The sequence below is a fragment of the Podarcis tiliguerta genome (assembly GCF_965153285.1).
Source record: "Podarcis tiliguerta genome assembly, chromosome: 10".
Lineage (NCBI taxonomy): Eukaryota > Metazoa > Chordata > Lepidosauria > Squamata > Lacertidae > Podarcis > Podarcis tiliguerta.
Genome location: NC_139543.1, coordinates 20,807,261 through 20,824,269, shown reverse-complemented (window position 1 = coordinate 20,824,269; position 17,009 = coordinate 20,807,261).

Genomic DNA, 17,009 nt, shown 5'->3' with positions numbered 1-17,009 from the left:
ACAAGCTCCAAGATGCTCTGGGGTCCTGTTGCTAATTTCAGACCACGAGTCTTGATTTTCTCCAGCATAGTTTTATTAAAGTCAGGTCCACATCTTCAAATCAGTGGCTTATCCCATTTTAGTCTAAGCAACCCATAAAACAACAACAGGCCTCACATCTGAAAGAATAAGAAATGTATTTCTGCCAAATGCCTTGCTGATTGTTAAAATGCTCCATGACTCCTTTGGCTTTTCAAATTTACAGTCATCTTTGCTGCTGCTGCCCTCTAGTCTAGGTCCATTTCACTCTCGATTTCCTATCAAAAAGTAGCTATGAGAATTGGACTCCAATCTCCATTAGTAGTTGCTAATGACTACAGTTCATCTCTTCCAGGATCCAAAGCTCATTTTTAATAGAAGGGTTGGGAGTGTTTCCACAGAAGTATGTAACTTTGCGTAGGAATTAATAGCACAGCCAGCATATTTATATGAAGCCACTGTGGATTTCTTACAAACAGCAGTACGCAGTCTAGATTACATTATATTATTATATTACATTAATAAACTACATTAGGAAAGCATCCCAGAAAATGGCAAGGAGTAAAGGCAGCATCTCAACTTTAGAGTCTAAACTTTAGATATGTTGGAGTTTGGTATATATGGTGAAGTGTGCAGAAAGAAATACAGTGGTACCTCAGGTTACATACGCTTCAGGTTACATACGCTTCAGGTTACATACGCTTCAGGTTACAGACTCCGCTAACCCAGAAATAGTGCTTCAGGTTAAGAACTTTGCTTCAGGATGAGAACAGAAATGGTGCTCCGGTGGCACGGCAGCAGCGGGAGGCCCCATTAGCTAAAGTGGTGCTTTAGGTTAAGAACAGTTTCAGGTTAAATACAGACTTCCGGAACGAATTACGTACTTAACCTGAGGTACCACTGTAGTCTGGTAAGACTGCTGGTTGAAAAAAAATAAAGAAACATAAGGTTTATTAGTCATGGCAAGTAAAACCATTCTGTGGCCAATTTACCGTATTTTTCGCCCTATAGGACGCACTTTTTCCCCTCCAAAAATGAAGGGGAAATGTGTGTGCGTCCTATGGGGCGAATGCAGGCTTTCGCTGAAGCCTGGAGAGCGAGAGGGGTCGGTGCACACCAACCCCTCTCGCTCTCCAGGCTTCAGGAGAGCCACAGCGCCAGCCCCACAAGGTCGGGGGACAGCGGGGAGGCGGAACGCCGCCATCCCGCTGTCTCCCTATGTGGTTTAGAGGCTGACGGCGGGGAGATGCGTGCTTCTCCCCGCCGCCAGCCCCGCAAGCTCCGGGGACAGTGGGGAGGCGCGGCGCGTCTTCCCCCTGTCCCCGGACCTGACGTGAAGGCTGGCGGCGGGGAGAAGAGCACTTCTCCCCGCTGCCTGCCCCGCAAGCTCCGGGGACAGTGGGGAGGCGCGGCGCGTCTTCCCCCTGTCCCCGGACTTGACGTGAAGGCTGGCGGCGGGGAGAAGAGCGCTTACCCCCGCTGCCTGCCCCGCAAGCTCCGGGGACAGCTGGGAGGCGCGGCGCGTCTTCCCGCTGTCCCCGGACCTGTTCTGCATGCAGGCGGTGGGGAGAAGAGCGCTTCTCCCCGCTGCCTGCCCACAAGCTCCGGGGACAGCTGGGAGGCACAGCGCGTCTTCCCGCTGTCCCCGGACCTGTTCTGCATGCAGGCGGTGGGGAGAAGAGCGCTTCTCCCCGCTGCCTGCCCGCAAGCTCCGGGGACAGCTGGGAGGCGCAGCGCGTCTTCCCGCTGTCCCCGGACCTGTTCTGCATGCAGGCGGTGGGGAGAAGAGCGCTTCTCCCCACTGCCTGCCCGCAAGCTCCGGGGACAGCTGGGAGGCGCAGCGCATCTTCCCGCTGTCCCCGGACCTGTTCTGCATGCAGGCGGTGGGGAGAAGAGCGCTTCTCCCCGCTGCCTGCCCGCAAGCTCCGGGGACAGCTGGGAGGCGCAGCGCGTCTTCCCGCTGTCCCCGGACCTGTTCTGCATGCAGGCGGTGGGGAGAAGAGCGCTTCTCCCCGCTGCCTGCCCGCAAGCTCCGGGGACAGCTGGGAGGCGCAGCGCGTCTTCCCGCTGTCCCCGGACCTGTTCTGCATGCAGGCGGTGGGGAGAAGAGCGCTTCTCCCCGCTGCCTGCCCGCAAGCTCGGGGGACAGCTGGGAGGCGCAGCGCGTCTTCCCGCTGTCCCCGGACCTGTTCTGCATGCAGGCGGTGGGGAGAAAAGCGCTTCTCCCCGCTGCCTGCCCGCAAGCTCCGGGAACAGCTGGGAGGCGCAGCGCATCTTCCCGCTGTCCCCGGACCTGTTCTGCATGTAGGCGGTGGGGAGAAGAGCGCTTCTCCCCGCTGCCTGCCCCGCAAGCTCCGGGGACAGTGGGGAGGCGCGGCGCGTCTTCCCCCTGTCCCCGGACCTGACGTGAAGGCTGGCGGCGGGGAGAAGAGCGCATCTTCCCGCTGCCTGCCCCGCAAGCTCCGGGGACAGCGGGGAGGCGCGGCGAGTCTTCCCCCTGTCCCCGGACCTGACGTGAAGGCTGGCGGCGGGGAGAAAAGCGCTTCTCCCCGCTGCCTGCCCCACAAGCTCCCGGGACAGTGGGGAGGCGCAGCGAGTCTTCCCCCTGTCCCCGGACCTGATGTGAAGGCTGGCGGTGGGGAGAAAAGCGCTTCTCCCCGCTCCTGGCCCCACAAGCTCCTGAGGGGGAAATAATTTTTTTTCTCTTTATTTCCCCCCCAAAAAACATGGTGCGTCCTATGGGCCGGTGCGTCCTATGGGGCGAAAAATACGGTATATGTGGCCAATATGGCGGCACTTAGCACTCACCACTTGAAGAAGCAAGTCAAAAGAAGGAAGTAAAACTGTGAAAGGAAGTGATGTAGTTTACCACAAGTCATTATTAAAAGATAAGGAATCAGTGAAAAGATAGAAAATGTGTTTTTTTTTATCTGTCACCACCAACTGGCTCAGGTAAGTTACTACAAGCATTGCTGCTTCACTCCTAACAAGATAAACATAGGAACAGATGGAACTGACTAATGCAAAGTAGGCCATTGGCCCAACTAGCTTGAAATAAACTTCTGGAAGGTATCCAGAGAACTATATTGATATGTTGGCTTGATAATGTCTAGAAGCAATATCATTGTTCCTAATCCAGTCTTTATTTCTCTTTTTGAAATCACATATTTTTAGCATTAAAAAAAATCCTGTGTAAAAATAAGGACCTAAATTCATATTTATTGCTTGTCTGTGGTGTGCTGCATAATTTAACTGTAGTGCCAAGAAACAATGCAGAGAATTACAGAGATTAAGAGCCAGCTATCAAGCTGAGTACGTGTTTAAAAATACAGCTAATAGGATACTAATTAAGGACATGATTAGAAGTCTCAGCTTTAAAACTTGCACCACTAATGGTATTCAAAATTGAACTATATCTTTTCAGTGTGCTTTAGTACTTTGCCCATTGGATTTCTATTTCTGAATCTAATGACTATCTTTCCTCCACTCTGCCACCTCCGTATTCATTTAATTGGCATATTCTGTAAGATGGGTCCCTAATCAAACCAAGGTGTTGTATTTTAAATGTTTTTAGCTCTACATTCTGTTCCTCGTTCATCCTCAAGATTATGACTTTCTTAAAAATGAGAAACCTAGCAATATTTTTGTCTAACCATGTCTATACTGAACAAGTTCATGGGCTTGTAAAAGAGGTCTTGGCATTCTGGATGATGAAAAGATTAGAAGAAAACATCCTGCTGTTAGTTACCAACATGGTGGAGGCAACATGCCTTGCACCAGAACGTATTTGGAACCATAACATGTTTCAGAAAACTAGTGCTGGTGTTTGTCAAAGTGTGATGCAGCAATGATCCCAGTTACACCATTCCCTCTCCCAGACAGATTATGTTGATTCACTATCTACATTTTATGTTGGTCTGCCCACATAAGTACTGACATCAATGCAAAAGATGGGGAAGTCCAGACCAGTTCATATACCAGTACAGTGGTACCTCGCAAGACGAATGCCTCGGAAGACGAAAAACTCGCAAGACGAAAGAGTTTTTCGTTTTCTGAGTTGCTTCGCAAGACGGATTTCCCTATGGGCTTGCTTCGCAAGACGAAACGTCTTGCGTCCTTTTTTAAAAATCGCCAATACATTCCTATGGGAAACCGTCAATACCCAGTGGTGCTTCGCAAGACGAAAAAATTCACAAGACGATAAAACTCGCAGAACGAATTAATTTCGTCTTGCGAGGCACCACTGTACCTTAAAAGTGAACAGAGAATCATTTTTTGTTTGCTTCTTTTTCCTGGTACTCTTTATCTACCCAGCTTTTCTTTAGATGCTTCATCCATCTGAAGGCCACAAGATCATGACCCTACGCAGATTACTAACAGCGAACTTCTGTTTCACAGCTAGATGGACCGGTGGAAGTTAGGAGGAGACTGTTTTAACAATGTTGCTATGATTGCTTGCTTTGTTAATGCAGTTATCCATCTATCCCATTATTAAACCATACATATTTTATCTTCTACTATATTCAAGATCCCACCCTTGCAAATTTCATAGAATCGTTATCTTCTATACTCCTTAAATGAAGAATTTAACCAGTAAACCAATTCATTATTAGATATAATCCTGTGGTTTCAGCACTGGTTACGCTATACCTCTTGTCTCTGCTGCTTGAGCGAATTTGAATCCTGATTGAAGGACCCAATTAGCATTCTTGCATTGGCCAGGAATTGACATGATATGCACTAGGAGTGATTTTATCCCTGGATTAACACAGGGATCTGGGACTCTTGAGCTATTGTTAGACTTCAGCTTCCTTCATAAGAACATAAAGAGTCCTGCTTCATCAGGCCAACAGCATGTAGAGTTCAGCATTCTGTTTTTACCTCAGCCAACCAGATGCCTGCAGGAAGCCAGCAAACCAGATCTGACACTCTGCCAATAGCTTTATCTTCCATGAATTTGTCTGATCTTCTTTTTAAGTTATCTAAGTTGATGTCCATGACTACTTCTTGTGGGAGCGAATTTTGTAGTTTAACTTTGTGTTGCGTGATGAAGTGTTTTCTTTTGATTTTACAACATTAATCTTCATTGGATGACCTCAAGCTCTATTATTATGTGTGCACGACAGAGAGGTTTCCAAATTTTGATTATAATCAGCATGATTGTAATGTAGGGGTGGGATGACCATCTGAGAGGGGAAAATACTCTGTAGCATGGATTCAATGAGGCTGAGGGTACATTCGTTCATATGTGGTGGACCTGTAAGAAGGTAAAAGAGTATTGGGAAATAATCCATAATGAATTGAAAAACATGTTTAAAAGTCCTTTTTCCAAAAACAAACAAACCAGAGTCCTTTTCGTTGGGGATAATTCAGACGGAAACTCCCAGGTGTTAAAAAAGGTTATTTATGTATGCCACTACTGTGGCCCGTGTTTTGTTAGCCCAAAAATGGAAAACGAGTGAGGTCCCAACTAAAGAACAATGGCAACTTAAGCTGATGGAATATACGCAGCTTGCGAACTTAACATATAGAATAAGAGAACAAGAAGAACATACGTTTAGAGAAGATTGGAAAATGTTTATTGATTATATGGGGGGAGATTGTGAACACTTGAAAACATTGGCAGCATTAAGATAAATTCAACAGTGTAAATAAGTTTTGATGGATATAATTATGGAATACTGAATGGTTTAGTTTATGTAAAATATGCAGGGATTTATGATATGCAAAAAATAAAAATAAAACAATGTATCCACCAACTAGTATCAGAAGGGAGAAGTGATTTTGCAAGGTAGTGATGATTAAATTCCACCGATAACCTGTGCTTCCATAGAGTGTCCATATGGCATTCAGGAAGAATATGGCACACACATGGACCACTGCTACAATATTGTTCCAGAACTGGTGACCATCTGCTGTAGATGGCAATGACTAATGCCTCCCTCACCTTTTGCACTGGACAAAATGAATTTGCAGAATAGGATCTGAGGTAAGATGACACTTCTGATCCTGATACAAAAAGTTTAGAGAATGAAGTGCACTTGGTTAATGATTTATGTCCAGGCACCTTTCAGTTTGGAATAGTTCCATTAAGCTTCAGTTAACTTCAGCAATCCTATTGTAGAGAAAAATAGGCCAGTATTTTAAATAGATCAGTATATGACAGGTGGCTGTGGGAAAGGTAGAATCTAAAAAAGTGCAGAAAATTATGCCATAGGTATTTCACAATGTATTTTCTTTTGGGGGTTGGGGAGATGGAGGGTAAGGAAATATCACCGATTGCTCTCTTCCCCTCCCTGTATATTATATTATATTGCATAGTGTGTGTGTGTGTGTGTGTGTGTGTATCTGTCTGTCTATCTATCTATCATCTATCTTTCATCTATCTATCTGTCACCTATCTATCTATCTATCTATCTATCTATCATCTATCTATCTATCATCTATCTATCTATCTATCTATCTATCATCTATCTATCGTCTATCTGTCTATCATCTATCTATCATCTATCTATCATCTATCATCTATCTATCTATATCTATCTATCTATCTATCTATCATCTATCTATCTATCATCTATCTTTCATTTATCTATCTATCTATCTATCCATCTATCTATCTATCATCTATCTATCTATCATCTATCTATCTATCATCTATCTATCTATCTATCTATCTATCATCTATCTATCTATCATCTATATCATCTATCTATCTATCTATCTATATCTATCATCTATCATCTATCTATCTATCATTTATCTATCTATCTATCTATCATCTATCTATCTATCTATCTATCTATCTATCATCTATCTATCTATCTATCTATCATCTATCTATCTATCTTTCTATCATCTATCTATCTATCTATCTATCTATCTATCTATCATCTATCTATCATAATTATTCCCATCAGTTTGTGAGTATGTAGCCAAAAGAGCACCCCCAACACATGAAGGAGATCTCTGCATACTGGGAGGTGCTTATGGAAGCCCCAGGTATGCATAAGGACAAACTTATAAAAGGAAGATGGAAGATGGTTTTTAAAAAGTCAGAGGAAGGGAAAAGAAGCATATATGGTGGTGAGGAAGCTAGTCTGCAAAAGCAGTAGGAAGTGGAGCAAAGAAGGCTAAGCGAAAGAGACAGCTAGAGATGTCTGGGGGGGGGGCGTGAAAGTGAAAAAGGACACAGTGGAGAGGAAGCAAGGGAGGAAGGAAATGGGATCTGAAACAAGAAATGGAGTAACAGTTGGGAGAAGGGAAGTTACAGACAGAGCAGTTGTGTGGGGTATACTAATAGCATGGATGATAACTCTTTATGCTGACCGGTGTTGTACATGTAGTGTACCTCGCCCAATTAAGGAGTCAGGGCTTTATATCTGGGAGAGGAAGCAGAGAATGGGCTTATTCCGTCTCTCCATCCTCCTTGAGATGAAATGTCAGTTTCGTCAGAGAGGCTTTAGTGTTTTGCTCTGTACACATATTATTTGGTTGGGGCTTTCAAAAAACACACCCCAAAACCTCTTGTTTGTGAGCTGGATGCTAACAAAAGGGCTCTTCTGGACAAACATTCATCCTGATTTGCTTGCACGGTGGCGCTGTGGGTTAAACCACAGAGCCTAGGGCTTGCCAATCAGAAGGTCGGCGGTTCAAATCCCTGTGACGGGGTGAGCTCCCATTGCTCGGTCCCTGCTCCTGCCAGCCTAGCAGTTCGAAAGCATGTCAATGTGCAAGTAGATAAATAGGTACCGCTCCGGTGGGAAGGTTAACGGCATTTCCGTGCGCTGCTCTGGTTCGCCAGAAGCGGCTTAGTCATGCTGGCCACATGACCCGGACGCTGTACGCTGGCTCCCTCGGCCAATAAAGCGAGATGAGCGCCGCAAACCCAGAGTCGTCCACGACTGGACCTAACGGTCTGGGGTCCCTTTACCTTTACCTAGCTTGTACACAGAGCTTACACACTGTCTGTTCAAGGCATAGGCAAACTCAGCCCTCCAGACGTTTTGGGACTACAACTCCCACCATCCCTAGCTAACAGGACCAGTGGTTAGGGATGGTGGGAATTGTAGTCTCAAAAGATCTGGAGGGCCGAGTTTGCCTGTGCCTTGGGACTCTGTTCTCTACAGCTCTGGTTTTATTTTGTATGTGTGGAGGGAGGTTATACAACCCTGATGTCACCCTGACATGTTTATGCGTAGGTTACCAGGCTTCCTGTTAGTACCAAACCACACACTTTAGTGCATTTCCTCATCACTTTCCTGCCTGCAAAAAATCTCTATCGCTAACCTAACTGCTTTAATCCACCCAAAATTGCGCAAACCTAAATTCCTGGTTTGCAACCTAATCACAAACTAGTGACAGTCTGGAGGCGTTCAAGGAAAATTAAACTGAAATGAAATCATATCTCTGTCAGGGCCAAACTACGTAGGATGCTCTGACATGTGTAGCTTTAAATAGAGTGTACTTACTAGAGGAGGCCTGGTACTCAGAGAGGGGATTATTACTTTTTCCCTCCCCATTGGGGAAAAGATACAGGCCACATCTCAGTTTTGTATTTCAGTCGTAGAGGAAAGACCAACAGGTGAAATAGCATTCACTGTGCTACAAAGACTTCCACATCTCCTCGTCCCTGGCATTCTTCCACCAGCACCGCTGAACCTGGCATAGCACTTCAAAGAAGGGGACATGGTGCCACCCTAACAGATGGCCACCATGTAGGTAGCTTAGCGAACATGTTGGTACGTCAGATGTATTTGTTGAAAGGAAGCCTTCCCTGCCAGAAAAATGCAATCAGTTGTTCATTCTGACCTGTGTCTAGGGTGTAAGAATATTGCACGAGTTGAACAAAAGATGCTTTGTTATCACAGTATTCTTATTTATCACGACCGTGGTAATTACGTGGACTGAATCAGAATACTGGATTCCAGACATTTGGCTGGAGTTCAGGGAAATTACCACCCCTCCCCCAAAAAAATTGGAATGAGGACTTTGAGGACTAATAGTATACTAACTGTGTATATATAAAAGGTTTGTGTGGATTACCATTTTTGACTAGGCAGCCAAGATTTTGATCAGATCCAGGAGAATAAGTTCTGAAAGGATCTCCAGCCTGTGTACCTTGCCCACCAGCTGCAGGTTTGAGGGAGCCTTGAGCAAAAGCCCTCTGATGGGCACCCTGCTTTTCAGTGGTCCCTGGCAGGCTTGTCCTGTTAGGGTAGTGAGCAGCACTCTGGGTAGCACTGGGCAGCAGTTTCTAATCACCATTTAAATTTCCCACAATGGCCCTGACATAGCATTATGACTGGCACTGAGGGAAATAAATGGTGACTAGACCCAGTTTCTCACCACTGCTTAGGGTACTGGGTTTAAGGAAGGAAGGAAGGAAGGAAGGAAGGAAGGAAGGAAGGAAGGAAGGTAGTGTCCAGGGCAGGTGCCAGTAGAGGACTCGTTTGAGGCATTAGGGCCCAAATCTGGAACACCACCTTCCCAGATGCCATCTTCCCATTTTTTATCACGGCGGCCATTTTGGTTGTTGTGATCTCACACGATTTCACATTCAGATTTTCCCTTGAAGAAAGTGCACTTTTATGGGCTGCAATCTTGTGCGGAGCCCCAAAACATGTGTTTTTGGTTGCTATGCCCGAAAAAGTAGGGGGGGGGGGAGGAACCACGGCATGAAATTGTGTGAGATCACAGCAACCAAAATGGCTGTCCTCACGATAAAAAATGGGAAGATGGTGTCTTCTCTCTCTGCCTCCTTCCCTCCAGGGGCTCCATCTTTGCCCCACTTCAGGGCACAGGGAAGGAGAAGAGTCTGGATTTCTTGCTATAGGTTAAGGAGAAAAGGTAGCAACCGTGCTACTAGCAAGAACAGCAACAATTACTGGGGGGAAAGAGCGGGGCAGAACAGCTTCATCATAGTGCGTCTAACTTTCACTGATGTCAAAAAAAGGGAGATGGCAGATTGCAGGGGCAGTGGGCATGGAAACCATAGCCTGATCCAGAAAGCATTTCTTTTGTTCTAAAGGTGCTTTTAGCACACAATTCTTTCCTCTAAACCATTGGCAAAATATACCAGGGCAGAATAGCATCTAGAGAAGAGGGGGAAAATATATATTCTTCAAATGATATTTTCACATTTTGGCACCTTAGTTTCTGCGTTTATGTGACTACCTCGATCAGATATCGTAAGAAGCATTGCAGATTCATATAATCTGTGCCAGGGAGAAAGAACTCTTAATTTGCCATCTCTGTGAAGCATTATAATCTCAGCATTTTAAAGTTTGGTTTTCTTTGGAAATGTTGTAATGCCTTTACGTTGCCAGTTCGATGGGGCACCTGACCTCCCAGCTCCTTCATCCTTATTTGGTGAAACTGGGATGTAAATTCTGCAAGCCGATTTATAAGGTTGTGAAGTAAAATTTATTGGAATCAGCAGTGGTGGTGGTGGTGGTGAGTTACATTTCTGATGAAATTCCCCGAGGCTAAAAATGAGGTATATTTGTTGTGTCTGAAACATCTGTTGATCTGTGAAACAGTGGCTAATTGTTTACCATAAAGATTCTCCTTCAAATATATTCAGCAGCCTAGTGATGCTTCCAATTCCTTATTCACAGCTGAACCTTTGGCGTGTCTCTTCACAAAGAAATCCTGAGTTCAAAAGGAACCAGGGATGTCCTTTTTCCTGTAAGGGTGAAGGGGTCATAACAACTGCTTTGGATGCAGAAGTTCTCAGGTCCAATCCCTGGCATGTCCTGGTCTGGCTGGGAAAGGCTCCCCAACCTGGAGAATTTCTGCCAATCAGAGTTGACAATACTGAGCTGGTTGGACCAGTGGTCTGACTTAGTACACCTAAGTGTACATCTTCTATATTCCTTACTATTTGTTGTTGTTCTTGTTGTTTAGTCGTTTAGCCGTGTCCGACTCTTCGTGACCCCATGGACCAGAGCACGCCAGGCACTCCCATCTTCCACTGACTCCTGCAGTTTGGTCAAACTCATGCTGGTAGCTTCGAGAACACTGTCCAACCATCTCGTCCTCTGTCATCCCCTTCTCCTTGTGCCCTCCATCTTTCCCAACATCAGGGTCTTTTCCAGGGAGTCGAGTCTTCTCATGAGGTGGCCAAAGTATTGGAGCCTCAGCTTCAGGATCTGTCCTTCCAGTGAGCAATCGGGGCTGATTTCTTTAAGAATGGAGAGGTTTGATCTTCTTGCAGTCCATGGGACTCTCAAGAGTCTCCTCCAGCACCATAATTTAAAAGCATCAATTCTTTGGCGATCAGCCTTCTTTATGGTCCAGCCTAAATAAACTCTCACTACCCTTCTTTACAGCCACACAACACTTGCTGATTCATGGTTCAGCTTGTGAACTCCTGTGGTTATTTTATTAATTACTCTTGCATTTTTACTGTCAGGGAAAGGAAGTGTGGGGGATTTTGTGCCTTAAGTGCAAAAATAGCTTGGCTTATTTGGAATACTTCGTACCTTGACTTGGGAAGGGAAAGATGTTGCCATTTGCTGTTCTTCCTCAGGCAGCAACATGTCTTGAGCTGGCCTGGGGCACAGGATTACATCAATACAAGATGTATGACTGTGGCTCATATTTATTTCAAATACATATTTTATTTCCAGTTATATAAAACAATCAGATAGTTTCACAATATAGATTCCTCGCAATGAGCTGGAAACTGTCATGATTTAGCATAACAGACACAAAATGTGATTGTTTTCTTTTTGGAATTTCCTTCTACTTCATAACAGGAACATTACTTACTGCATCGAAACAGAATGGGGCTGGGACTGAAATGAGCAAAGCTTATTTCCCCGAGGCTACCATATGCCTTTCTGCTACATTAAGTACACTGGGCTAACTGGAACCAGATTTGCCTTTAGGTCTGTTGTTTCATTTGGAATTTTGCATCTTAATGATGAGGAAAATGTAATTTGAATTTATTTATTTTTAAGCATCGGCACCATCATTCTTCAGTCAGCTGCATGACTTTGAAGGCCACCTTCAACCTTAGACATTTGCCCTAAGTAGCGGTTTGTTGGAAGGCGTGTTGCATTTGTCCATACTTCCTTCTAGGACAACACCGTCTGACTTCATTCCTAAGGTTGCCACCATTTTTGCTTGGTATTCTGTCGAGAGACCAGCTGTTCAGTGCATCATCAGTGCAAAATAAATAGGATAACAAGAAGCTTGTTGCAGTCCAACGGCAGCATAACAATGCTTATGTAGTCACATCACGTTGTTTTAATTATTAAACGCAGAGTTGTAAACATGCCAATAAGTCTAATGGTCATCATTATAATCCTTTATTATCCTACACAGCAATTTCAGAATGGCACGCTGAACTGTAATATGCATTGCTATTTTTCCATATATTTCTGCTCTTTGCTGTGCTGACTTTAGGAAAAACCCCAGCTTTTTGAAGGCAGGACTGATTGAATCCTGTCATTCTCTGGCACGATATTTGCCTTTCACAACACCCCCATTCTCTGCATTTTATTAAAAGGTGCAACCAGCCACATAATAACCTCTCAGTTCTCCAGAACCTCCAGTTCTGCCTTGCTTCTTTTGACCCCAAGCTTGAAGTTATTTCATTGGCTCATGACTGAAATCTAAAAAATCACTGGGAGACTTTAGGCAAGCCACTAGATGTCTGTCACAGGCCAGGTCAACAGAACCAGTTTGAAGTTCTGGTGCCCCCCCCCCCAATACTCTCCAACACGTTGAGGCATAAAAACTGGGACACAGAGCTCCTGTGTGAGTCGCATGACCCAAGTGAGATTGCAGCCCTAAACAAGCAACTTTTTTGGGGGGCAAGATCATGGCACAAGAATGCAGTACCCAAAATTGGCACCATGCTCTCATGTGAAAAAAATGGGATGCCCCAGTTTTCCCGAGACAGTTGAGGGGCCTGGGGGCCTGGTGAAGTGCCTGCTAATGGGCCTCTGTGGTAAGCTTACTTGGCAACATCAGGGTGGGAAGTTGGGGGGGGGGGGGCTATCATTTAAACTCTGCACAATGCCCTCTGTGTAGTGTGACTTGGAGGCCTTGTGAGAATCTAAGTTGGGGTCACATGGTGTGTATCTGGTGTGGGAGAAAGGCAAGTCTGGATATTTGAACCCCAGGAGCTGAGCTTCTTGAAGATAACAGATGCCAATACAGTGGTACCTCAGGTTAAGAACTTAATTCGTTTTGGAGGTTTGCTCTTAACCTGAAACTGCTCTTAACCTGAGGTACCACTTTAGCTAATGGGGCCTCCCGCTGCCGCCACGCCACTGCCACACGATTTCTGTTCTCATCCTGAATCAAAGTTCTTAACCCGAAGTACTATTTCTGGGTTAGCGGAGTCTGTAACCTGAAGCGTCTGTAACCTGAAGTGTCTGTAACCCGAGGTACCACTGTATAGGGGCCTGTACTTCTGCAATATCAAGATTTAATGCAGCTACGGTAAGCGCTACTGATAAAATGTATGCAGAGAGGTCTGAACACCCTAAAGTGAAATATGAATGCTAAGTATTATTTATGTTAATGTGTTTGTTTCTTTCGCCCCTGTCCTTTTATCCCGAGAATACTACAGCTGAGGATTTAAAAATAACTGTGATCTACCTTGAAAGCAACTGACTGAATTTACAAATTGTTTTTCTTTTTTTAGCTAAATGTTTTCCTAACAACGTAGCCTGATTCTGGGAATCTTGCTATCCTGCTGCAATCCCTCTCACCACACACACAGACACCCCCTGCGCCCAGTAATTTTCAGGTAGGGGAACAAGGTTTATTTGGAGAGATGTGAAGCCCTGAGCCACTTTTGAGTGAAACTTCTCTGCTAAGAAATATGTTTTGAAGTTTCCAATATGATTAATTTCCTTAGGGATGTTGGTAACAGGCTGAAATTAAAACACCATGAAGTGCTGTGCAACCAATGGTCACTTTTCCTTCTACTTGCCTGCACCAGTTCTTCAAAATATTCCCCAAAAGATTATTTAGGTGCTGGACTCAGGCTTGCCTCAGGAGTTGGCTTGGCAAGCCAAAACATTTATTTGGGATTTGTCACACTTTGGAGGATGCTCTTAGTAGCTCGGGGTTTTAACTGGGCTCAGAAAAGTAGCCTAGAAATGCTTCTGAGGTGATTTAGGTTTTTGAATGTTTCAGTCTTTACTTTCTTCAGCTGCTGCTTGGATATCTTCAGTAATTTTATAAGGTTATAAAAAAGGAAGGAAGTTTTCCCCTGACGTGTGTTAATGCCACCTGCTTCTGCTGTAGGATTGATGCTGGTCTTTAAAAAAGGCCACTACTCTATTACTTCCAGGCTCTATTAAATGAATCAGATGTTTTTCTAACTGTGTTCCAAGGAATCCTGGGATTCCTCAGATGATCCGTGCTCTAGTTACTTCCTGGCTGGCTCACTTTAATCCATAATAAGCAGGGCTGGCCTTGAAAAGAACTTGGAAGCTTCATTTAGTGTCAAATTCAGCCACTGGTACAGCCATATTTGTGCATTTTACTCCAGTCTTTAAAGAACTGCACTGGTTACGTATCTGCACCTAATTCAGTGTGCTAGTACTTACCTTTAAAGCCCTAAATATCTTTAGCCCAAAAAATCTGCAATTACAAAGAAGGGCTTTTTCAGTGGTAGCACCCCAGCTTTAGAAAGCTATCCTTTAAAGAGTCAGAAATAATCTTTGATTATTTCTAGAGAATGTGTAAACCACAGTTTATGGTTTCGGCTTCTGTGCCAATACAGAAAAACATGCTTCCTGGGTGTGGTTCAGACAATTGTTGGCATTCGTTTGTCTCGGGAGACAAGGGAAGAGTGCACTTTTGGGGGTGAAGTCAAACCATTGTAGAGTTACAGCGTCTGATACGGGAGACATGTTTTGTCGCAGGTGGGGCAGATGAAGGCATCTGGCTTTCAGACAAATGGTTTGGCTAATTAATGATGTGATGAAGGTCCTGCAAGCCATTCGGTCAAGTGTTCTTGAGCATAACCTCAGGGACCAGTGCTTAATGGTGCCTTCATTGTGGCTGCACCGTAATGCACTCTGTATATAGAGTGCAACACAATACAGAACAAATAATGATTGGGAACACAGGATAATGAGGGAACTGATTGAACATTAGTATAGGTGATGAGTACTTTCTAGCAGCTCAGGGCCACTAGATGCCACTGTTGCTCACCAGCCAGTCTCATCCCTGTTGCAAGTTCAATGTTTGTCATTACTAGTCACATACCATAGTCATGATTGAACTGGCAGCCAATCCTTGTAGCAAGCAAAATTTGATTGGGCTGGTGGCTGGGAGAGGGGTGGGTGGGCTCTCCATAATTTTCGATTAAATTTTTGTTAAGCTCCAGGGAATATTGTAATTTATGGCAGTATACCAAAACATGCTAGAAGCAGAAACCCACTCTGGAAATGAGATTCTAGGGTGTATGTATTCCTGGTGGGGAATACATTCGATTGGTGTGGAGAATTTCATCATCAGCTTTTGGGTTACAGATGTCAACTGGAACGGGGGCCAAAGTTTTAGCACATGTTGAGACCTGAGAAAGGCCAGTAGGTGAGGCCCCCATCTGGATAAATAAATAAGATAGTAACCTGCATATCAGTTGCTGCCACAGCCCCATGTTGCTTTGCCATCAGCTAATTGGCCTTCTTTGGCTCAACAAAACCTGTGAGCAGTGGCGGAGCTTCATGCTCCAGCACTGGGGTGTGTGGAGAGCAGGTGGAGGGGGGGCTGGCATGCGTTCTGGGGGCAGGGCATACCACCTGCAGGGACAGGGCACCCAGTACGGGCAGCCACGATGGCACCCTACTGGGATCTCGCTACCGGGGGCGGTGCTCTCCCCCCGCATTCCTCTTCCTCCGCCAGTGTCTGTGAGAAGTATTGTGTGGTGGGGATAAACTCTTCAACTGCAGGTTGAATTGTGTGTGTTAAGTACCCAACAAAATGAACTGGACTCCTTGGCAGGTTCTGAATAAGCATACACAAATTTATTGTTGATAACATGATGGACAGATATGTAAGGATATATACAATTTTATAATGTGCAGAGAAAATATGCGCAGCGAAATCAGGGAGAGGACCTGAGGGAAGTCCTTGGGGGGGGGGAAGGGGGTAAAATTATGTAGGCGATTATATGGTTTGATAATTTGTTATGTATGTGGAAATTGAGCAACAAAAAATATTTTTTTAAAAAAGAAGAATTGTGTGTGTTAAGTGCATGGTAAATAAACACAGCTCTAGTAAAACACCAACAGAAATTTGGCAACTAGGCTTTTGCAACAAAAACCCTGCAGCTCTCTCACTTTCTCTCCTACACACACACACACACACACACACACAGAGAGAGAGAGAGAGAGAGAGAGAGAGAGAGAGTCACAGAAACTAGCACCTAAGAATGAGCCTGGATAGTTCAGTTGGTTAGAGCATGGTGCTGATAATGCAAATGTTGCAAGTTTGATCCCTCTATGGTACAACTGCGTATTCCTGCTTTGCATGGGGTTGGACTGGATGATCCTCAGGGTCCTTTCCAATGCCACAATTCTATGGTTCTGTAACTTACTGCGTGCGTGCGCACACACATTTCCAGTTTTATGGTGAGTACCTGGCTGTGTTGTCTAAATCAGGCAGTTCACAAGCAGAGGAAGCTGTTATCTATGTTAATGAATGCTTCACCTTCCCATCTGGGCTGCCCACAGCTTTTCAGCGAACTCCTGTACCTAACAACCAGGTTTTAAAATGTGCATTTCAGAAAAGTAACTTTACGGAGTGCTTCTGCACAGCCATCCATAACTGCAGTTGTTCTTAACAGGCTATGCTAGCCGGGCTCCTTTAATGTCTGCCGAGCGCTCAGGGAGCAGTAGGGGAGGGTCATTTAATTTGTCAGCTGAGTCACTCTCCGAGAAGAGAAGCACCAGCTTGCCAGGTCAGTGGCGAGAAGATTAAGGAGCAGGTGCAGTATAGGGAGAAATAGTCCGATT